Source organism: Cyanistes caeruleus, chromosome 6, assembly GCF_971803275.1.
Source record: "Cyanistes caeruleus chromosome 6, bCyaCae1.hap1.1, whole genome shotgun sequence".
In the NCBI taxonomy this organism is placed as follows: domain Eukaryota; kingdom Metazoa; phylum Chordata; class Aves; order Passeriformes; family Paridae; genus Cyanistes; species Cyanistes caeruleus.
The window spans coordinates 45,190,949-45,215,582 of record NC_141706.1 but is presented as its reverse complement, the minus strand read 5'-3'; the positions used below and the strand labels follow the sequence as shown (position 1 = coordinate 45,215,582).

General features: G+C 35.9%; 2 long non-coding RNA genes across 2 annotated transcripts in view; one reads left to right on the top strand and one right to left on the bottom strand.

Annotated features, from left to right (window-relative positions):
- Positions 1 to 10,286: 10,286 nt before the first annotated feature.
- Positions 10,287 to 24,634, bottom strand: part of LOC111929622 (uncharacterized) — a 53,198-nt gene continuing 38,850 nt past the window's right edge. Inside the window, exon 3 of the long non-coding RNA XR_015288596.1 lies at positions 10,287 to 12,138. This is a non-coding gene — a long non-coding RNA (uncharacterized LOC111929622). The remainder of the gene's footprint in view (positions 12,139 to 24,634) is intronic.
- LOC147652641 (uncharacterized) overlaps positions 14,124 to 24,634 on the top strand; it is a 79,485-nt gene continuing 68,974 nt past the window's right edge. Inside the window, exon 1 of the long non-coding RNA XR_015288598.1 lies at positions 14,124 to 14,319. This is a non-coding gene — a long non-coding RNA (uncharacterized LOC147652641). The remainder of the gene's footprint in view (positions 14,320 to 24,634) is intronic.

The window sequence follows — 24,634 nt, the reverse complement described above, 5'->3', positions numbered from 1 at the left end:
TTTAGCATTTTACAGTGCCAGCTCAGGTTTAATATGCTGTTCACGGTAGCTCTTGCCAAACATTATTTTTCAGGTGACAGCCATTCGATAGCTTTGCTTCACGCTGTAGCTTTTGCAGTTGTTTTAATATTCTGTCCAAGGTGACTCATGTTATATTGCAAATTGTCTTTCTCAATTTAGTATCCAAAGCATTTGCAGTTACTCTTTTCTTTTAGTAGACCTGGTATTGTGCCTTACATTCTAATCCATGAGTTCAATTTTTTTCTATCAACATTAGTAAATTATCAGTTTTTCCAGAACCATGGGTACCTCCTACCTGTTCAATAAAATACCCACCATCAGCTTACTGCTTCATTTTTTTGGTAAATCCTTCTGACTTGTATCTATTATGAAGGAAATTTAATTTAGTTTTTTGACTAGGAGATTCGGGACATAGTAAATGTAGTTCAAAATGGCGATGTTTGTCACTTCATATGACTATGCTAGGTTTTAAAAGAAAGAAAGATAATCTATCTTCAGAGCAACAGGTCTGAATGTGAGTGGTAATCATAGAAAACTACTAAAAAGTTTGAATGAACATTCTTTATACAGCTGTTAAAAGATGCAATAAAATGAATGAGGTTGGTGGAAAAATTAGAGCTCACCTCACACTGTTGAACTGTTTGGGCACTCTGAGACTGTAGAGGAAGACAATCTCCAAGAAATACTGGGATGAGGGGCAAGATACCACTAACATTCAACAGAGCAGAGGTAATGCCAGAAAACTTCTCTTCATATTGTTCAGCACTTCCCAATACATTCCCCATTTCCAGTTTGTATTTCTAGCACAGAATAAGCCTTCTGGCTGAAAGTTTTCAAGATTTTTTTTCTTGTCTCAGCTTGAATTTTGAAAATTTTGGAATCAAAGCTTTCTGCATAGAAAAAAGATTTTTAAGGTGAGAGAATTAAAAAAAGATCGTATTGCTGATGTTGAAAGCTCCTGTTTGTTTGATATTTTTGGTTTGACTGCTTTGGTACCTTGCCTTATGTATATATACATTACATTTCCTTGGGCCTCATGTTTGTTACTGTGAGGTCTTGGCAGCTGGCCCTCACCTTTTATAGGCTGGATTATACATTTCATCAGCACACTGCCTCACAGGAGGCTTCATCTTTTCCAGATTTTTTTATGCATATATAAGAGAGGAAATGGGCTCAGTAAAGATCCCTGTGAAATTTCATTTATAGCTAATGAGAACTGACAATTTATTTCTGTCTCATTTTCTAATTTCTAAGGAACTTTGCTGACCACTATTCATGTTATTTATGAGACTCTGACATAAATGTTTCCTATACTTGTAAATGCATTTTTGCATTTTTTTTTTTGGCAGTTTTGCGAGTGCTCAAATAAGAAGCAAGCTTGATGGCATTGATGCTATTGTTAATTAGTGGAGGTAGCCATGCCTTTATTATAAGTAGTTGTATATCTACATTTGAATCTTAATTATTCTTTTGAATAACATCAAGCATGAAAACAAACCCTGAAGAATGCTACCAACATATTGAGTTATAAGACAAAGGACAAAAGCAGCTGTTTTCTGATACATAACTATTGAACAGTTCTCAGTTTCTGTCATGTAGAACAGACTGATCTTTTGTAGTGCTAATTCTTAAACAAGATCAGCGATACTTAATGGGGATTCAAATATCTTTTCAGACCACTGTATCTATCCAGTTATCTTTTTCCTTCTTGTAGTCTCATACTAAATTTATTAATCTATTTGATGAGACCTATATTTTGTAAAATTATTTTTTCTGTCATAAATTATTATTCTGTATTTATTAATTGAATTCTATATCAACACATTTATTTATTTATTTGTTTGTTTGTTTATTTATTTATTTAATTTCCCTAAGTTTATTGGCAGGCTACCTAGCCTATAATTACCTGCCATTACTCTTGTTGAATATCAGCAGAGCACTGGCATCCTTTCAGGCTTCTTGAAAGTTCCTGCAATTCTGAAACCAGAAATATGCTCATCCAGAAGTTTTGAAGTGTAAATTACCAAGGGCTCAATTTTAAAAGTGTCTAAACTTCACAGGGTTATTTGACATTTCCTATTACTAGTGCACCTTAAATCAAACTTTAAATCACTTCACAGAAAGACAGAATATTCTGAGTTTAAAGGGACCCACAAGGATCTTTGAAGTCCCGCTCGTGGCTCTGCACTGGACACCCCAAGAGTCACACTAGGTGCCTGTGAGTATTGTCCAAATGCTTCTTGCACTCTGTGAGGTGCTGTGACCCCTTCCCTGGGGAGCCTTTTCCAGTGTCCCACCACACTCTGGATGAAGAATCTCTTCCTAATATCTAACCTAAACCTCCCATGACACAACTTTATGCCATTTCCTTGGGTCCTGTCACTGACCACCACAGAGATCAGTGTCCACCACTCCTCCTCACAAGGAAGTTGTGACTGCAGTGAGGTCTCCCCTCAGTCTCCTCCAGGCTGAACATAACTGAGTGAGCTCAGCCACTCCTCATACGGCTTCCCCTCCAGCTCCTTCACCATCTTCACTGCTCTCCTCTGGACATTCTCCAATAGCTTTATATCCTTATATTGTAGCACCCAAAACTCCCCCAGCACTCGAGCTGAGGCTGCCCCAGTGCAGAGAGCACAGGACAATCCCCTCCCTTGCCTGGCTGGCCATGCTGTGCCTGATGCCCCCCAGGACAGGTTGGCCCTCCTGGCTGCCAGGGCACTGCTGGCTCAGATTCAGCTTGCCATCAACCGGGACCCCCTGGTCCCTTTCTGTGGTGCTGCTCTCCAGCCTCTCATTCCCCAGTCTGTACATCCAGGATCTCCTTTGGAATACTTCATTCTGCTTTCTTTTTAAACGCATATCATAAAGCTAAGAAACAATTTTCGACTTTAGAGTGAATATCAAAATCCAACGATGAGACTATATCATTATTACAATATATTTTACTCTAAGTATACTTTAAAAGCTTTCATTCTCACTTGCTTTATCTTTACTGCCTATGAATTTTCCCAGAGATTAACTTCCCTAAATATTTTACTACTTTTTCATTTGATATATCAATATATATATAATTTAAAATATTTTTAATCTCCTATCTTCATTGAATATTACTCTTTTGCATCCTCTTGCACCTAGTCATATCTTTGCTTGATTCTTCTCCTTCAAAATAATGGTCTTCAAATTATATTATTGTTTAAATTAGAAAATTAGCTCTATTTAAGAACATGGTTTGCATTGGAATGGAGATCTGTCTTTTTTAAAGAAATTTAGGTCATGTTGTAGTTATTGGTTCTTAGCTATCCGCAAATTTTGGTCCAGCAATTAATTCATTTTTATGTATTGTGTGATTCTGATAACAACTGCATCATCACTGGTATGATGCAATTTGAATCAGAAAATTATCACCTTTATTATTTAGCTAAAACAGTTTCAGATTTTGAATTCAATAATGGAATATGTTTAAATTAGTCATGCAAAAATGTTTTTGCTAGAAAAAACACTGGCTGGAGAAATTTGGGCTTTATGCCATAAATCCTTGTCAGTTTTTGATATAACAAACTGAACATAATTTTAAATTATGGTTTAAATTGTTTTTATTGTGTTTTGAAAATATGTTTTTTATGTTTTATTGTCTTCAATTAAGATTATGTGAAAGAAACTATGTATAACTGCTCTTGGAGGGTGTCTCAGGCAAAAACAACATAAATATCACGTTAAAAGTACATTAAAAGGATTTGTTAATTTGTGCATGGTTACCATAACAACCAGATGCATGTTTGAAGCTTTTTAATTCACTTAGACAGATGAGGTGTGTCATTTGTGACCTTCGTGCATGTTGCCTCATCCCAGGTCCAACTCAACTGATGTTGTCAGTCTGCAAAGCCAAGAAAAGTGAGGGTGACAAGATGTTATGCCAGCTCACTGAGACATGGTGCTGACATGGTGTATGGACACCTTTTAAGGCATTGTCTGTACAGGTGGGCTTATTGAAGCATGTGATGTGTCTGAAGAATGAGAATATTTGACTGCATACCAATGCTTTCATGACCACAACTACCAAAATATGCTTCATGTCTTAATTATGTATAAAGCAAACAATGAAATAAGATATAATTTAATCTTAGTTTTTTATGCAGTTGAAGCAAAATTTGTAATGGCAGAGTCTAAAAATTATGAGGCAGAGTGGGTTGCCCATTTCTAATAAGCTTTATTGATTCAGATAATCCAAATATTCCAAAAGGAACTTTATTTGTAATAACAAATCCACTAAATTTACTAAACTTAATAGATTTTGCAAATAATTATAGATTGCACTGGTGTGAAATATATAATCTATATCAAATACCTTCAAAACAAGTCATTCAATTCTGTTTCTGCATGCCTGTTTGTTAATTTTTTTGTCCTGTGGAATTGTTATTATTTGTCACTGGGATCCTCTGCTGAATACAAAATGAATATTAGATGGAATTTAAATACTTGCATAGTGAAGGAGATATTCAAGATTCTGTGAAATGTTTATTGATACCTAAGAACTGTTAGGCAACAACCTTGAGTACTTTTTCTCTTTTGAAATATTGTCCAGAGAAGTCATCAATGCAAGGATAACAAACACTGCTGATTTTGTCTAGATGTCCTCCACAGATCTGGTTTAGATAGAAAGACCAAAGCCAACAATAGAAAAAGAACAGTGATAAGCTTAAAGAAAAGGTCACTTTTCATCTGAAACCAGGTCAAGGTAAGAATCTCTCTGGAGTTACTCACATAGACTTCATTTATAGTGACTGCATTAGAAAAGGGAACCATATACACAGATTTTGTTATAATTTTTTTCTCATATAATTGATTTTAAATCAATATGACAATAATAGAAATAACTTCTTAACTTCTTGCCACTTTCTGTGTTCTGGATGGAAAATACAAAATTTTGGCAGTATGTACTGAATTCTAGGGACTGATTTAAGAAGAAAACCCAGGAATGTTAAAGGCATGGGGCCTAATTCCTAGGTGTGTGAACTTGTGCAGAATAGTAAAAATTTCGGTATCTTCGAAAGATATTCTGTATGATTTGAGAAATATGCTACATGTCACACCCCAAATTGCAATGGAATTTGGATTACTCCACAAAGCTTTGCTGTCTGTAAAGTCTGCTTCCTCCCCCAATTTAAAGGAAACAATAAAAAATATATTGTACCTTAAAAATGAGTATGAATAAAACAAACACTAAAAGGGATGTAATATATTCTCCTCCTCCTCCAAGGATCTGTTCCCCCTTTAAATCTTCTACATTGAATCTACTGTCACCCATCTCTGGGTTTGGAAAACCTGCCTAAATTCAAGAGCTCTGGATTGCACAAGAAAGTAATGTAATAAACTTGAGCCTTGTGGTAGGTGTGGAAAAGTTGGTGAAGTCCACAAGTATTTCCTTACAAGTCAGAAAAGTTTTACTAAATTATAGTAATGAAATATTGTTAGCACAAATGGGACAGAATCATAAAGTTAGAGAAAATTGCAGGAGCTGAGTATGTACCTGTAGATAAAAAATATAGCATCTCCTTTCTCAATAGTTTTGTCAGAAATCCACCTACTCCTTTCTCATCACAAAACAGGTGTACCCACGGAAATCACTTCCTCAGCTTCACGTCCTCTCTTGGACCAAAGGGTAGGAGCAGATTATGTACCTCAGTGTTTCCTTGTCACCAGGTCTGAAGGAAGTTTTTCTCAGTCTCTCTCATAAAAAGGGGCAAATATTTGTCATTACTGCCATGGGAAAATAGGGTTGATACTGAGCTTCCATGTAAAGGTATTGTTCCATTTCTGAGTGTGTTGCATTACAGTAGATGTACAGAGGCCCTTCAGCTCTAATTTTGTCCTGGCCTTTGGCAGAAGGGGACCATGCTGGGCCCTTTAGATCTGTTCTTCCTCCCTCCATGAAGCTGGCACCATTCATCAATCCCAAGAGGGTGAGGGCAGACACAGGTCTTCCTGGTGAAGGGAAAACCCACGAAAGACCAAGAAGTAATCTGTTTCTGTAGCCATCTATCTAGTGCAACCACAGGAGCAGTGCTTGCAGTGAAGCCTTGCTGTGAAGCCTAGTTTTTAATACCTTTCTTATATCCCCCATAAACTTTATCCCCTCACATAAACTGTGAGGACACAACATCATATTTTACTGTCATGGAAGGATTTCTTTTGGCACAAATCTTTGTCTCTACTTCCTTAGTTAAATCAAAGGTGTTTAAGATGGCAGCTGCTTCCACCTATTGACAATTATCCCACAAGTATACCTGGGGAAAGCCTGGGGTTATCCATTCTGCCAACCCCTGGCATGAAAGATGCTAGACTAATTGTAAAAGAAGATGTCTAAGCTTCTCCAGGCAATTTTTAAAAGCATATCAATCAGCCTTCTGCTTTAAATTGCTAAGGAATTAGTGAAGGAGCTAAATGCAAGGAAATACTGAAACCTATTGCATCCCATTATTGGGTAATTATCAAATGATTTTCACTTGTAGTCGTGACTTCAAGGAGCCATTCTCATTATACAAGTGGTGCCCCAGAAATATGGCTTTGTAATCATGCAGACCTTTTCCTCTCAGACAAATTAGTACTTTATGTTATTGAGTTGGGCATTTAAAATCCTTTGAGCTTTTATTTTTTTTCTGTTTATTTTTTTTTTTGAGTTGAGCTTTTGAATTCCTTTTATTTGAGTGAAATAAACTGAAAAGGAATATTTTAACTTGAATATTTTGATGCAATTTTCATTAAAGCTCTATTCTTGGAGACATCACCTTAAAAGGGGTTGTAAACATTGTAAACAGGGCTCAGAATTAGCATAGCTGAAGTGGGAGTAATTTTTCATTTTTACCACTCTCTGCCATGCTTCACTTACCTACTTAGTGCAGTCTGTTCTGTGCAGCCTTGATAGATGAAGCAACACACTTGTAAATAACAGATATATTTATATTGCTTGTTCATCAGGAAAGAAACACATCATTGCCACAGCCATGTATCCATAGCAGCTGTAATATTCTCAGATTTTTACAACAGGATTGAAAATAACAGGGCTACAAAATTATGTCAAAGTTAATTTTTCTATCAACATTTCTGCATTTTTAATGGTCTCTATTAAAACTGTTTTCATGTTATTCACAATAAAGGGGGAAACCTTGGTTAGGACAGAGCTTAAATCCAGCTCTTAACTCTGCCTTTCAGGCTCATCAAGATGCACTTGCATCTGAGTGACCTCTGTCATTTTTCTTAAACCAGTGAGAGAGAAATCTAGAGGTCACTCAATCAGAAAACCTAGATCCACTTGAAAAGGTCAAGATTTTTAAGGCTGTGGGAATAATTATAGTTTACTAAAATGTAGAATTAGCACTCTGAAATGCCAGAGCTATCTTTCAGGAATATTAAACTTTTGAGGTTTTTTTGTTTGCTGTTAAGAAATGTAAAACTGTTGATTGAAACATTATTACTACTTAATAAGAAACTGCAAAATACTATACAAAATTCTAACTTTCTCTAAGTTATAAATTAGGAGGTGAAAAACCACAAGACAAACATTAATATTGAAACGTATGTATGTGCAACTTCATGTTTAACAGATTTCTAACTGAGGAAGCTGACTGAGACGAGGAAAAGTAAAATTTTTCTAGTGTGAAAGAAGACTTGTATTACATTGCTCCTTTTTCCAAAACACAACTTCTGAGGACTAAGATGACAAAATCAGATTTTTCTTACATGTAGTTCAGAGGCAGCAGATTTTGAAATCTTCAAAATCTTTTGCTGATTTCATGGAATCATCAACTGAAATTTGAAAGCAAGTTTTTTCTCTGTGTACCTGCAAACAAGTGGCCATTTTTCAGCTTAGAAAAAGAAGGCAGAAGAAAGCTTTTCTTCTAATGACAGTAAAACAAGCTCTCTAAATGGAGATGGAGGCTCTGAGTGGGGAAGAAGAATGCTGTCTGGGTCAAAGAGTGAACAGCTGTAGGTTGCTGTTGGGGATGAACAATGGAATATGCAAACATGCAGCCGTCTGTGAATTTTTCCATTCCATGACTGAATGCCTGGGCTTAGCTAGGAGAGCGCACCTTACTCTGCCCTGGTGAGACTGAGTCATAACACAGCTGATTGTCCTAAAGGAGTATTCTTCACCCAACATCAGGCTGTTCTTTGAGTTGAGAACAGGGGATCTTACATTCATGTATTTCCTTTAAGACTAAGGACTGATATCATTCTTGGATATATTCCTAGGCAAATGTAAAGAAACAATGTCTCTCACCTGCCTGAGTCTTCCGAACTGTGTTGGCAGTCTTGCCAAGAGTGGTCAAAGGAAAGGAAATACTGAAGGACATTTGAAGTAGACATCTCCCCAAGTTGTCCAAAACTTTAGGGCATTAGGGTCTAGTGAAGAACTATACAGAGGTGTTTATCAAATTGATCGTGGTTGTACTGTAAGAATGAAGTAGTCCCTCAGCTTTGATATGAGCTCTCTTGGAGGAGCCTAGTTGGCCTCCCAGTGAAGGAGCACACAGCCCAGAGGAGGCTGTAGATAGAGCTGTCTGTTTTGACTCTGGGAGATGGTCAGAGGAAGAGGGTCTGGTTGCAAGATGGTAGTGAAACAAATGGAAAGTTTATGGGCTCTTCTTGTTGGCTTAGTCTGGAGTACTGAGGAAGGAAGTGGACCAAGGCCAAATCTATCTTTCTTTTTGACCCTCTGGGTTAATTGACCTGGGCAGTCTATGGTCTATTCTTTGCATTTTCTTGTGCCTTTTTTCATTTTGTGCACTTTTTGTCACTGCTATTTCAGTGCATCTTCTTGCTTCCTTCTTCAAGACAATATGACCTATACTTTATCTAAATTCTCCATTGCAAAACATGGAGGTCTCAGTTCAGTTAGTGAATTAGGAAAGACCATCACAGAGATAACTTTTCTTCAGAAGATGACAGTGATATGCAAGAGGCAATTTCAGTGGCTGTTTTGTGCTCCCATACTGTTGGAATTTCTGTCTTGAAAAGGAGTCTATTACGACTCATTCCTTTAAGAACCTATAAGAGGTTGAGGGGTCTGTCTGTTGGTTTTTTCCCCCTTCATTTGAAGGAAAATCCTTTTCTTTTCCAGATCAAAGGTTATGGATAAGAATGGCTTGATTATTTGATTCTACAGAGAAGTTGGTGTCCTCAGAGGTTTCAGAGATTCTGGTATCAGCAGTAACAAGTGTGAAATTTACATTTTATTATCAGATTTCAGCAAAAAATCTCTGGACAAAAAGGTCAATATTTTGATCTCAAGGGTGCGTCCAGTTTATGATCAAGAGCTTGGTTTGAGGTGAATCTGGTCATTCCTGATTTATGCTTTTGTTTTAATTTTGAAGCAGTTCCAGTTGATCCTTTAATTATCCTTCTTGGCTTTCTTTTGGATAAATCTACTCTGGAAGGTGTGGTCCAGGTGCAGCTCGAGATGCAAATTGCCATTCAGTCAGGCCAAGGTGGAGTTATCCCAAAGTTTAAAAGCAAACCCCACCACTGCTGGAATAAGTACAGTGTGGACATTAAATCCTTATTACCAACTGTTAGGCTTTACAGGTCTACTCTGACTTGCCTACATTTCTTTTTAGCTGGATGTATCCCTCATGAGACTGCCCTGAATGAATGATGCTTGCACTATTGAAAGTAATATCCTGACAGTCCAGTCGTATATTTTTAAAAGCAGATGTAATGTGTACTTGCAAAAATTTAATTGTATAGTTGCATTAAAATACAGTTGTATTTGCACTTCAATATAAAAGCAGTGAAGAATGCATGTGGCTGGTATTTTATTATTTAAAAGGAGTATGGTAATATAATAATTAATATATTTTTAAACATCACTCACTGGGGAAAGTTAAATTAGTAGTTCACTACGATGAATTTTAAGGTACCATTTTTTACTGAAAATGGAGCATCTGAAAGTTTTAGGTTCATAAAGGTCTTATAATTAAGCCATGAAAATTAATTTAGCCATGTAAAACGGATTGCTAATTAGGTTGCTAATAGGGTTGTCACTTCCAAACTCATTGCAGAAGGTGAACATTAGGTTAGTTCTGTCTCTTGAGGTTTCAGGGAAGTTTATGATCTTCCTTATGGAAAAGTATTACTGTCCACATTTTTCTTGTGAAGAGAATTTGTCTTTCCTGACAAACATTTAAGGAATATTATTGTGAATGCTGATGATTTCTGTTCCGCTTTGTCTGCTTTTTGGAATAATTTCCTGGATAATCAATGCCTTTTTTTTTTTTTTTCTTCCCTATATGACACTGATAACCACAAGTATTAGAGCAAAATGGAAGAGACAGAAGATCCTATCTAAATTCTGGAGTGACCTTACTGTATCCCAAGCTTGGAATATATCAAATGTCTCCTAAAAGAAGATGAATTGAGTCTCTGGAAAGAGTCTGTTCCAGAAATTAAGTTGTCTAAGCTGTCTTTATTGCAGTGATATTTGTTATAAATATTATGCCAGCAATACTAAATACTGAAAATTATGGTGAGTATTAATTCAGGTCCATTCTGCACAGAAGTCAGAGTGTGTACTCTGACAGTGTACTTTTCTATACATCTCATCTACAACTAAACCCTTCAAAGTGACAAAGCTGGGCTGCTGCTTCCCTTTTTCCCCTCTTGGTTGTTGAATGCTCTCCCTCAAGGCATTAATGTTGTGGTGTCATCTCTTTGACTGAACAGACCTAAGGCAACAGTTTAAAGATTTCTGACTGATCATCCAGGTTTCTTCAGACACAATCTGTCATTATGTTACTGTTAGGTGCATTTGAATTAATTAAATCTGCCATTGTAGCCTCTAGAAACTAAAAGGACTATAAATAAAACATAAGCTCTACAGACTATAGTTAAAGGCCAGGAGTTTTTTCTGTAGTTGACTTCAGCTTGTTAAATCAAACAAATTGGCTTAATCCAAGCCTGGGCTATGAGATGAACTCAAGGTCCATGTTGTTCCAATATGTTAAGAAGCAATATGCTTGGGAGCAAAATACATCTTAAAGGTGTATTTGCTTTTTTAAAAATACAAATGGAAATAATTTTGCCTTGTAATTTTGTCAGTTTTGTTACATATATAATCTATGACCAGTCAAGTGTCATAGCTGGAGTTTCAATGAAGGGGTTTAACCTCATCTTAAGTTGGTTGATATAAAATAATGAGGCAAAAATATATATACTGCATAAAGGATGTTACTGGAGTGAAATATGAGTTTCTCCAAAGCAGGGAGTCATTCTATATAAGAACTACATTAAAGAAAAAAAAAAGGAGGACTGGACTACTATTGGAGTTGTTTGGTGGACTGACTTCAACAACAGAATTTCAGATTATGGCACAGAGAACTTTTCTAACCAAACATATGCAACACCTTATTCACCCCTCTGTGGTTATTCTACTGATGTCCATACACCACTGTTTGTATCATAAGCAGGCCTGGTGGCAGAGTGAGAAAATAATCAGTGTCAGTTCTCTTGTTTCTGTACTTACTGTCACTGGCAGCATATTCATGGTGGTTTTATTTTTGTCTTGGCTGTTATAAACTGGGGGAGAAGAAATTCCTTAAGCAATAAAAGGAGAAAATTTTAATGGATCCATTTTCAACAAATAAAATACTTATTCAACATAAATCAAACACTTCAGGTTCTGTTGAAGTCTCAGTACAAATGCACTGACTTCATAGGGATTAATAAATGCAAGGAGTGAAAAGCCTGAAAATATTTTTAACCTATTTTCTGAAGCTACAGCAGCTTACTAATTTTGGATTCTTTCCATAAGGGAAATATTACCATTTTAGAAATTGATTTTCCCTGTCTGCCTTTATCTTAAAAATATTATTGCTTTTAAAAGTGCTTTCCCAAAGATTTCTGTAGTCCTCAAAAAAGGTCCTTGAATTCTTTATTGGTTTCTGAAGAAAAAAGCCTGAGAAGTAGAAATTTCCTTCAATCTTTCTGTTAATAATTAATGGAATTAAACACAATGACATGCAGAGATGTAGAGTCATGAATTCACCGAAGAAAAATTACCATAAAGTTCACTTACAAATGAAATGTAGGTCTCAAACACTCTGGTTTTCAAGGATGATTCTGGAAATGGACAGAGAAAAAGAATGCATTAATAATTTCAGTATGAGCTGGAATAGTACAAGGCTTGTGGTTGGTTTTTTTGGAATGGAAAATTTTAGACGGAAGCTTGTTAAAGTGCATAGAATAGGATTGCATATTTTGTAATTTGGCCAAAATTACTGAAAAAGAGATAGTAGAAAAATATGTTAATGAAAGATTTAACGTCTCTTCATCTCACTTTGAAGAAGATATCTCCTATATACAGATCTCAGACTATTCATTGACAATAACACAGCTGTGATTTTAAATTATTGATATTCATGGTGGAACCTTAATCCCTTTTATTTTCTGATGTACTAAATAAATTATACAGAATACTAAGGCAAACAAATTCAGGTTGCTAAAATTCTTAAAAAGCTTCAATTAGCTGTTAGCATAGATATGCTTTTAACTCATTCATTTTGAAAACCTTACAAGTGTTAAATAAACTTAACAGATTAGTAAAAATATGGCAACAGTTGATTAAGCTGATGTATCAAGAAAAAAATTGTTTAAAAAAATGAATGAGAATTGTAAAACATGGAAACTATTATCAATAATCTGATATATTTTATATTCCTTCTGGAGTATTTATTTTTAGTTAATACCTCCTTATCATGTACTTTTGTGATAAGAAGACTTAAAACAAAGTATTGTTTACCCACCAAAATGAGGATTGCATATTACACATATTACACAATTTATGTATAGAAAACTTAATGTATATGTACACTTTTTTAAAAGTTAGATCTTTATGCCTTGCCATAGTTGGAAAAGTGACTTCCACAATGCTTTTCCCTATTTTTAAATTAAAGCACACTATTTTTGCGAGAAAGTAAACATATTTGTGTTCTTGGAAAAGGACTTCCTGCATTCTCTGCATTTGACACAGATGGTTCTTCTTTTAATTTCTCTTTCCAAAGCTGCATTTTAATAACTGAAGTAGCTTCCTGCTTAAAGTGGGGGGAATATGTGATTAGAAATGTACTAGTTTGAAATCAAACCAGTGAGAGATCGCAAGTCAGAATTATAATTTAATAGGAAAATGATAAAAAGAATAAATGCAATAATATCAAAAACACTGACAGAGTCAGAATACAGCCTGGAACCCTGTTAGGGTGATGGTAGTCGTCCAGATGAGGTGGTCTTGTTGAAGCGTGATCTTCTGGAAGAAAGGGGGTCTGGTCTTCAGCTGAAAGTCCAGCAGTAGCTCCTGTCCTCTGGAAGTCCCGTAGGTAAGGGCTCCTGTGGTGTTCGAATTCTCAGCTTATATCCAGTATGGAATGCTTGGCTCCTCCCTCGGGGAGGAGCATCTCACAATGGGATGGTGAGTCATGAGATAAGGCCTTGATGAGCCATTAACAGAAAACAGTCCAGGAGGAAGTTATCTCTGAGTCATGCAGCAAGGCAGTGGTGGGCCCATTAACAGGGGACAATACAGGGGGAAGTTATCTATGAGTCATGGGGCAGGGCATTGATGGGCCCATTAACAGAAGGTAGCCCGGGGGGGGGGGGGGGAGGCAGGGAGCACTGCTTCACCTGGTTTCAACAGTACATGAGGATGGTGATAGAATATACTGCAACCCAGGACAAGAAAGGGGTAAGAAATGGAAAAACTGTGGAGTGTGGGAAGCAGAAAGGTTTTCTCTTTGTTTTGCCTTTTGATTCTTTCTTGTACCTGCTTCTATTTTCCATCATTGCTTTGATTGCAGGTGCTGGATGTACATAATTTTTTTGTGCTTCCTTGCTTCATATTCTATATATTCTTACACCTAAGAGAAATCAGCAGCCATATGGAGTCTTGAGTGTGTTTTCTTTGTTTTCTTTTACACAGAAATAATGAATCAGCAGGTTCTCCTGCTCCAAGGTAATTGCCCTCATAATGCCTGTGATTTCCATGGTCAAGCATGAATGCACCTCTAGTTAGCTCTTTTACTTCCAGCTCTAAGCCTTTTGTCTTTCAGCAGAGTGGCCAAAAACCTCTGATGTCTTTCTTCATGGTCACATCATAGATTCTCTTGCCACAGACACCAACAAACACCTGTGTGCCAGCATTTGTAACCTGCACCACAGATACCTGTGCTTCCATACAACCTGTTCCTGTTGTAGTCACTTGTTCCTACTAACCTCCAAAAAGGAGTTCAACTTCTGCTGATAGCTGTGGTAAGTGAAAACTGGCTGTTTTACCTATACCTTCATTGAGATTTCACCTAATCCCAAAAGAACAATTTATTCTAGGGGAAGAAAACTTAATGTGAAAAATATCGAAGTATTAGGCATAATACTGAAATTAAGTATGTCATACTGAGAATTCAATGTTTATATCCTACAGACAGTCAAACTGCTTTCTATTTTAAGGCCTTTGGATGAGCCTTGCTGAAGACCCAGAGGCTGAACATAGCTCCACATCAATCCTCTCTGTATATGGTCAGCAAAGAGGAAAAACTCAAATCCTGATATGCCTTTTTTCCTGCTGTTTCACAGTCCAATGTGGTTTCTTCATAGTCACTTATTTTTTGTTGCATTAAAATGATCAAATTTAAATATTAAATTAAGTTTTTCTGTCTTGTCATTTGATGTCCAGTTTCTATAGGAAAGGGACAGGACGCTGCATTGTCTAAAAGAATCTTAGCAAGTAGGCTATTAAGATAGAAAATAGCTCTTTTTTATTTTAGCCTAAGTATATAGTTCTGTAATGTTTTAGAGAAAACTCCATCAATCACTGAAAAGGTGGTGGAAAGGTATCATATAACTTAGATCCTTTTGAATATCAGGCATGAATTTAAGAGAAAAAATAAGACAGCACTTAGTCCAGAGACAAAACTGCCTTGGACTTTGGGAAGAGGGTCACTGTGTTATGAAACAAGGCATTAATGAAAATATGTGGTTTATGTTATCTTACATTCAATCATTCGTTCCTTCCTCTCTGCCACACTATTTCTACACCAGCCATCTAATCGCTCTCTGATACTTTCGGAACTCCATTGCAAGGTCAAAACCCATTTGCATCTGAATTATTCCTATCTTTTATGAGCTGGTGCATAAACAAAGTATTTCTGACTACCCAGGCCCAGTCTCTTTTCAAATTCTCTTTAGTAAGTCTTGTACATTTTTTCTTATTCACATGCAATTTGACAAAAGGATGCTTTCAGCCCTTTTTGCAGGTCTCTGCAACTTGTTCCACCACGTTTCTTCTGTGTCAGATCCTCTGACTTTGTATTTGTCCCAGATATTTTCATCTTTTACAGAAAAGACTGGCAAGGGTTTTCAAACTCTCCACATGATCTATGTTATTAAATCCTTTTAAATACCTAATCTTTTTCCTGAGGCACTTTGGGAGACATTTTAGACATGCTGGCCCTATCCTAGGCTAAAAATCTTATTTCCTATGGTAAAGATAAGTTTTCACACTGCTGTAACAGTAAGTGACATGGGCAATATTGCTCACTAACATAAACAACACAATCTTTGCTGTTGTCCCACTAAACCACCTCTCCTCACGTTGTTAGTTGTGCCTGGGAAGGATGGGGTGTGTTTACCCTGGGTTCTGCTCCTTTCATGCACCACCCAGTGAAACTGGCAGTGCACAGAAAGGGGAGGAAGCTGCTCTCAAAATAACTTTTGCTGGATTGAGTGTTAAGTGGAATGAACAAGCATTTATGAAAGATTTGTTCTCTTTCTTTCTCTGAATTATTAATTTCAGAACTCATTGGATTGTTTCATATTTCTATATTCTAGTGAAGGAAACAATAGGTAGAGGCATGTAATAAGGATATTTACAGTAATTCATCTGTAAATACTGCATGTGTATAGTACAATCCATTTGAATGTAGAAGTAAGGATGGTTTATTTTCCTGCTTTGTTTACACCTGTGTTTATATACAGCCGTATTATTTTTGTTTGTCGCTGGCAATACAGACATAAGGTCCTTTTGTACAAACATTTATTAGTAAACCTTCTGTCCTGTAAGTTCAGATACTCCTCTGAGCAAGGGCAGGTCATGGGCTGTAGTTTGAAACACTGGCTTCATCTGAGCTATTTTACTGTGAGAAAATGAATGCTGAATGGAGAACACAGACATTGGTGAGACAAAGAGGCCAGTGTCTGATACTAGCTTACATCAGCTCTACTGCAAAGTCAAAATTAGAGTGAAAAAAAATAAGAAAAAACACAATGAGCAGGCATCTCTAATACAATCTACTTTGAATTGAGGACTTCAACAATGGAAATTCCTGTAGTAAAAGCTTTGCAGCTGGTGAAAATGCAATTTGATTTCTTCGACTGTAAATGAAATTCTAACCTTTAAAACTTTGCTGACATAAAAAATGACAGTGTCCTGGTCATATCTTGCCTTGCTTATATAGGGATTATCCTTTAGAAACTTTTAAATTGTCTTTGTACCCGCTCTAAAGATTCCAATAATGTTACTACAGGCAAGAACTATGGCAACATTCTCATTAAATAGCACAGAAATAGTGATTTAAGATTATAATAGGCCATTTCCATAGGGATCTAATTTTGGTCCAGATGGCAGATGCTGTTTAAGCTATTTCATGAATTAAACAGAAGAGGTTGGTTTCAGTTGTTACAAACATCTTTCAGCAAGAAAAGAAAGTCAAATGTGGTGGTATTTCTCTTGATGATGACTCTGAAGTGTTTATTAGCAAATTATTAAAATTTTTTAGAGGAAATGTGCTTTTTCCTGTCCTCTGAGATATAATACAACTTCTCTATCCATAGAAAGAAAATATTAATATACTTCCTATTGTGATTACTCTGGAACAGAGCCATAACCAGAGCTACCATGGGAGGTGTTGTTTACTAGCATGCCTTTGTTTCATGAACCTGAAAGAGGTTTGGTAGATCTGTCTTTAGCCTGGCTGATGTCTAGCCTTTGATGAAAGGCAGGAAGGCTTCCCTTTTTCTTTCAGATTTCTCCTAAAAGTTGATTTGCCCGTGCAGGATTAACATATGGGTGTCTAACTCCTTCCTTTAACCTCACTTTCCCCTTGTGAACAGTCCCTGCTGTATACAGATTTTTATTACCAAACACTAACCAGTATGAGTACGAGAGGGTTCATTAAAATTTATGTGTGTAGCAAAGCCTGCAGCCTCTATGGGATATACTTACTTTGAAGAGCAGTCATGAGGATAACAGCTTGTCTGAGCTTATATAGACCTTTATTATTCTTTCAGCTATGTGAAAATCTTTGACCTACTGGATCAATACTGCTAATAATTATAAGCATATTTCCACCATTAACAAAACACTGTCTCTAGTAAAGAGCCCTGAAACAACAACAACTAAAGCAAATCAGATGAATGAGAAACTGTCACATTATCTAAAATATCATATGCTATTTTTCCAGAATCAAAAGTATAGAGGTCATCAGAATTGTGTGTGCTAGAATCCATTTATTTTACTCTCAACATTCTCTTTTTCAACATTAAAATAACATTAAATAACAATTGTTCCATTTAGTGCTAAATAATTGTCTTTCTTAGTTCTTGGTTCAAGAGCAGTTACCATAAAAAAGGAAAAATATTTTAAGCACAGACCTCCGGTTGTATTCATATGTACAATAAAAATGCTCTCAATAGCTCCATAGGCAACTTCTGTTTAAAGAAAGGAAAACAAGCAATAATATTAACTTCATTCATCCACTAAAATGTAATTTATATTGTTTAAATGTCCTTTTCCTGCCATGCTAAGGTGTTTTTACAGAAAGATTAGTGACTTTGTGGAGGTTTGTGTTTCCTTTTTTTTTAATTGAACTTTCAACGATTTGATGAACTCTGGCTAGACCAAGCCTGGAGCCTTTAGATAGTAAAATCTCATGTAGAAAGACACCAGGCCAGAGGAGGAAAGGTATGTTCTGTCTTTAGCTATGAATAGTTTTTTTCATAATTGAAAAATTATGAATTATTTCAGAATTGGCTGCTATGACACATTCATTCACTATCTGGTTTTTACTTCATCTTAGTAGTTGAAAAGAGAGCTAGAGAAGCCCATACGACTAGCTGCTATTCCTATTAAAGCTCAGGTTTGAAAATGTCTCCTCCCTCAGCTGTGCTTAATGATGAGACCATTTGTATTCTAAGATCTGAGCTCAGATCATGCCCTTCAGAAATATTCTTAAGGATGAACTCTGGCCTTTCAGACTGGAGTGTCTATTTATGTTTTCTCAAGTGTTGTGTTGTCTATCCATGTTTACTGTTTGTAGTGAGATGTCCATGGCCTTGCTGCATTAACTGTTTCATGTGTTATTCATCTGTGTTCCTGTGAGTTGTCACTTCAGAAAAAAGCACCTCTATTCCTCACAATGAGTCACAGATTTTCTATTCATTTTCACTCTGTTGCTACAGTCCAAGACAGATGACCGTTAGATTAGCTTTTGTATACTGTTGCAAAATCCACAATGCTTTTTAAATTTATCACCCCTGTCTCAGGGGAACATATCTCAAATTTTCTTTAGGAAAGTTACTGTCAGATGACCTTTCTCTGCTTCTGCTTTTGATGGAAAACTTCAAGCTTTTAAGTCTGTTTGGAAATCTAGATTTGTAATCCTGATTACATCTATTGTAATTTTTGACTATATCTAAAGTCCTCATTTATAAACTCCTTTTACATTAGTATCTCTTTGTATGTGATGGTGCTTCTACATGTTCTCAGCTTCTGAACTACTCTTATATTGATTTTGAGTGTTCTATTTGGAGCTTATCTTCTCATCTTTTTTATGCTTTTTTCCCCTGCATTTCACATGCTTTCACTTTCAGAAGGTAGCAAAAGAGTCAGTCCTCAGAATGGACTTACAGGAGTTCTTTCAGGATTTTAAAATAACTGCAGATATATGGTCTTTTGGCGGAGTAGAGGTAGTTATGAAACACAATCTACAATCAAGCTGTCATCATCTTCTAACTTTCACTGTCTATGATTTGTTCCTGCAAAGGAAAATTTCTGCTATAATAACAATGATTTTCAAAGTCTAGGAAATTTTTCAGGCAACGGAAAATTGATTAGCATTGCTTATTCCTAGTAAATGGCATAGTAAGAAGGTGAAGACTGAGCTGCATTTCTAGCAACTACAAATTTACCCTGATTTCTCAAACTGAGAAGATTCCACAATATTTTCTATTGAAGATGTAATTTTAATTTAATTAGCCAAATTGTCCCAAGTTGGTTTTTTTTTTTTTACGAAATTAATTCATCAGAGTTTACAGATTCAGACTAGATATAAGGAAGAACTTTTTTGAAGGTCATCAAACACTGTCAAAGGTTGCCCAGAGAGGTGGTGGATGCCCCATTCCTTGAAACAATCAAGGTGAGGTTGGATGGGTCTCTGAGCCTGACCTAGCTGGACATGTCCCTGGTAACGGCAGGGGTTTGGCCTTTAAAGGTCCTTTCCAGCTCAAACCTTTCTATGATTCTACACTACAAAGGTAAAGGGATAAAGAATCAAGTAAATTATTTCTGTATGTGTAGAGGTAGATCTTTGGTTTATAGTATGCAATTTTTACTGCTTCTTGCCACGTTGCTTCTGCCATGTTGCTTTCCAAACTAGGGGACCCTTTTGATGTTTCACAACACTAAAGTATGATGGTCAGTAAAAGAAAAAATGGAACAGGAGATTTGCATGAGGTATTAGACAACCAGACAACAGCACTCTGGCCTGTGCAATGGGAAGTCAATGGCCCAGAAAATCATTTGGCATATCCCATAGAAAAGTCAACAACAGTGAAGACAATGTTCTGTACAAAGAAATAAAGCAGAAAAATGGTTTTGACTAATTATGATTTTGCTTGTGGGATATAACAGCTGAGGTTTTGAGTGCAACAGCTGCTCAAAAATTTAGTAGAGAGAGACTAGGAGGGACTTCTACAATTAATTGATCTGACTGTTTCTGTGAAGCATATTTTGTTATTTCTCCTAATAATTCTAGCATTCAGCTCACAGTCCTCGCACTCAATTTCTGGAACCATGTCTTGCCTTGGTTTTTGTGGCTAAATCCAGCGTATCAAATTACAATCTCAATGTCATATTGTGCAAGCAGCCTCCCCCAAATTTAGGTGATTCAATGTGTTGTACAGTTGGAAGACCAAACAAGGAAATGGAGAAGGAAATGAGTGGCAGAGATCCCAAACTTAGGGCTTTTTTTGAGGAAGAAGGAAGAAATGGTTGGACAGCTCAAATTTTTGAAATCTACCAAGCCAATTAATGGACTATGATTTGCCTGTGATTTTACTTCTGGCTTAAAAAGATTCTATTGGATGGACTTTAGAAAAAACTTGCTTCTCTAGAACTATCTCCTTACTGAGAACAACTATGATTTCAAACCTGTTAAACTTTTACGTAAGGGTCACCTCAGGAAAAAACGCAGAAATATTCTTCTCACTAACGTACATTGCTGAATTCCCCACAGTGGCCTTTTCTTGCTGTAATCCTTAGCAGTTGGAGAAGCACACAATCCATTTAATCCATGAACTACCATGTGAACGCACACATGGTTTCATATCTCCCAGTGATGTGAAATCACTTATCATTAAACTAAACTGTCAGGAGATAGTTGTTCAGCTCACACACCCTTCCTAGTCATGTGCTTTATTTTCCCCTTGGCATACATCAGTGTTTACCTTTACTGATGGAGCAGGTGCAATTTTTTTTTCTGCAAATGAGGCTGGTTTAGGTAAGACTGTGCAAGCATGCAGCTAAAGGTAGTCTAAAGACTTTAAAACGGCTTTAATTATAGTGATTGCACAGTTTCCCCCATGCAATCTATTCTAGCATATTTTTTATATTCTTATCTCTATAAAGATTATCTTAATTGAATTTGCTCAAACTTTTTTCCTTGTTGATAATTTAGAACATATAAATAGGGTTCTCTCCCTGAATTTGAAAAGTATCTGCATGCATGTTTTACATACTATATTTTCTTTTAACTTTTCCTTTTCTAAACTATAAAAGTTATCCTATAATTTCTTTCCAAACAGTATAAGTCTCCTAATGTGATCATTATCTCCTTGAACTCTTCTGGGCTCTGTCTAGACTTTCACATCTTTCTTGGGGGCAGTGGTAACAATTAAACACAATTCTCTTTCTGGAGCCTGAAGGGTGGAAAGATTATTTTTTGCAACATAATGACAGAATACTTGTTTGTGCATCCCAACATGAAGTCATAATCCAGACCTTGTTCTGCAGAATACTTAATTGTATGTTGCTTTTCCCTATATTTCTTCAGTTTTTTACTGTTGTCCTTAACTGCAGCCCTTGACTTTTCCAGATGCATCCTTTTGGATGTCATCTTCTAAATGCATACTTAGTTTCATCCAACAACTTAACAATTAACAATTATTTGATTTTTCTAAACCCAGAAAGTACAGATGCACTTGAGTCTTTCTGGTTTGAGAGTTGTTAAATATTGCTTTTCATGTGTCTCCTAGTAATTCCATTTATACCCTGCTGCCTTATATCATGCAAAACCATGACAAAGATCCACTTAAAGTCAGGTATATGATATCTATAGCCTTGCACAGTTGTCTTCTTATAGAAAGGAGTATTGCATTGAAAGCTAAAGAGTAGGAAATCATTCAAGCAGTTTCCTATTCCCTCCTTCCTTTCAGTCCCTTGAAGTGAGAACATAATACAGACAAACATATTTTCAAATAATTTTTTGCTTTATCATAATTTTTCCAATTGAGTTGGCAGTTGGTCCTTTCATATGCTACCACATCTGTTCACCTGATAACATTGGATCATTTCTTGTTTTGTATAGAGATATATACTGTAGAAATAAGTGAAAGGAAAAAACTTTGAAAAATCGGTTCTTCAATTTTATTTATATTTTTTAGGCAAAACCATTCCCTTTTAAAGGAATAAATAACATAAATTATGCGTGAATGATCTACGTGGAGCTACATTGTTAGTTCTATGGCAGTTACTCTGTTTGATAAACTTGAAAAGGCACTAGAGTTAATATATTTTCTTGGAAAATACTTCACCTGGAAAAAAATAAACATGTATTTTATTATGAAGAATTCTCTCATTGCTTTTGTAGTAGTTTATAGAAGGAGGCAATTTTTTTTTTGGGTACTGTAAAAAATCAATTATAAAAGTTAACTTTTATTGTAAAAAATTCATAATTCACACACGGACTATCATTATGGTCCTCAAACACGGACAAAGTTTCTGCAGCAGTGAAGAGTTCTGTCATTTCTTGAGGTTTTAAAATACTCTGAAAAGCAAGAACATACTTCTCTTCAGCAGTTGTCTATTTTTATCCTGATTTTTTTTGTCAGTCATGACAATTTTTGCTTTTCTTAGCTCCCTGTCTTCAGATCTGAAAGCCACTTCTTCCTCCGTGTTAGCCACAGCCATAGGAATGAAGAACATTGCTCAGGATTTTGAGATAGTCCAATTTCTGGTTATCTCAATTTTCAGCTATTACAGTAGTTTATATGAAATGTCTTCTTTCTTCTCTCTGATCATATAAATCTAGTGCCTACCACTGTTGATAGAAATCAAGATACACTGAATGAACTTCAACAAGTAAATGATATCAAATTAGTAACTGTATGTCATTATCACTTCAGTGAGGACAAAGGCTGCGGGCTGTGTGTGAAGTATTTCTTGAGGAGATAGACTAAAGAAGATATAAATATTAGTGGGAGATAAAAGAATAAGCAAAATTATTATATTAGCTGGAACTTTTCTTGCATTCCTTAGCATTGTTCTTCCATTGAGAAAACTTGTCCAGATTTCTCCCTATGAATTCTGCATGCCAGCAATACATCTTAAAATGGTAGAAAGTTAAGTTTGACAAGAAATTACACTGTAATTTAAACAGGTTCAGGGTGTAATTCACTCTTTCTTTCTAGAGCCAAAAGAGAAAACAACTGTTAGGCTTTTCATTGGAAAGACTTTGAACCTGAGAAGCTAAAAATAAAAGGGACTATTTAGTTCTGAGAATATGTGAAATACCTTACTCTAGTTTATTGTACACTGAAGTCCATGAAAATTTTAGTTTTGGACATGCTGACAGTGTTTTCCCTCTCTGATGTAAAGTTATGATCCACTTCAGACACATATGTAGCTATAAATGCTCCCCTTTTGGCTGTTATAGAAAGCATATCCCCTGCATCCTCTGACACCAGTGAGCTGTGTAGCATTGTTCTCATGGTTCTGTTAACAGTGATGGAAACAAACACTGTAATACTTGAAATAGGAAAGAACACCACCCCAGCTGAGTGTTAGAACAGGAGAGAAAATAGAAGCCTTTATCAGATGAAAGTGAAAATGTGTCTGGTGTTTCTTTTTCGCATCCTGAGTTAAAAGAATTAAACTTCAGAGAGGATGTGTTATTACAGTATTATTATAAAAGTTAAGCTGTCAAAGAAAGAGGATGTTTAGGTTTCTTTACCAAAACTTGAATTATTTTAGCCTGAAACATGGTGCTTAAATTTAATCCTTTCCTGGAAATGACATTTTTTTAAAGTATAGAATAGAATTTCAGATCAGAAACTCAAAAGCATCTGGGAATCTGATCAAAGTGTCAGTATGAACCCACAGTTAAAGTATATTATAATATATAAACCACACAATTGTCAAACTCTATAACCATTAGAAAAATGAAACTTTTCCAGCAATCTTCTAGTTCAGTTATTTTTTTTCCTAAAATTCCCAACAGTTGACAGGATCAAACCTAAAAGGTCCAATTAATCTGGAAGAAGGTATTACCTTATCTACAAAGCTTGCCTAGGTTGTATTCAGTTTTATTAAGTTCTTGGGAGATGAAAGGGCATTTAATTTCTGGCTTGACTTCTTCAGCCCTGCTTTTATGAGTTTTCTTTTCAAAGACTGGATCTGAAACAAGTGAACTGATAAAAATATTCTGCTTCATGTGTCCTCTAACAAAACAACCTCCTTACTCTGGTTACTGGAAGAAAAGTTAGGAAATACTCAAGTTTAGACTGTCATATCTTACAATAGTGTCATCAACACCTCAAAAGAGTACTAGAGGAATGAAACAGAAACCATGCCGGCAGCAATTTAATGTATTTTAAAAGAAGAGTATTTGAAAATGCAGAGATTTTCACCTTTTATCATAAACAATGTAAGAATACTGGATAATTGAATGAAACTATATCACAAAATTGGAGTTAAAAGGCAAATAAATGTATTGTTGATGTAAGAAGGACTTTCAGTCCATTTCTCTGGACTTTGAGTATCTTATACTCTGCATGCATTGTAAAATCATTCCTTGTCACTCAGACATTATAATACCTTACTGAAAATGTCTTACAACTGTTCCTGCTTTGTTTATATTAATATTTCAGTACACTAATTTGAAAGAGAAATGGTCTCCCTCCACCCTAGTGTATGCATGATACATGCTTGTTAATCTTTCTTCAGGATGTGTGCAGAATACAAAAAGAAATTAATACCATAATGAATCAATGAGCAAAGTACCTTAATTTATTTGAA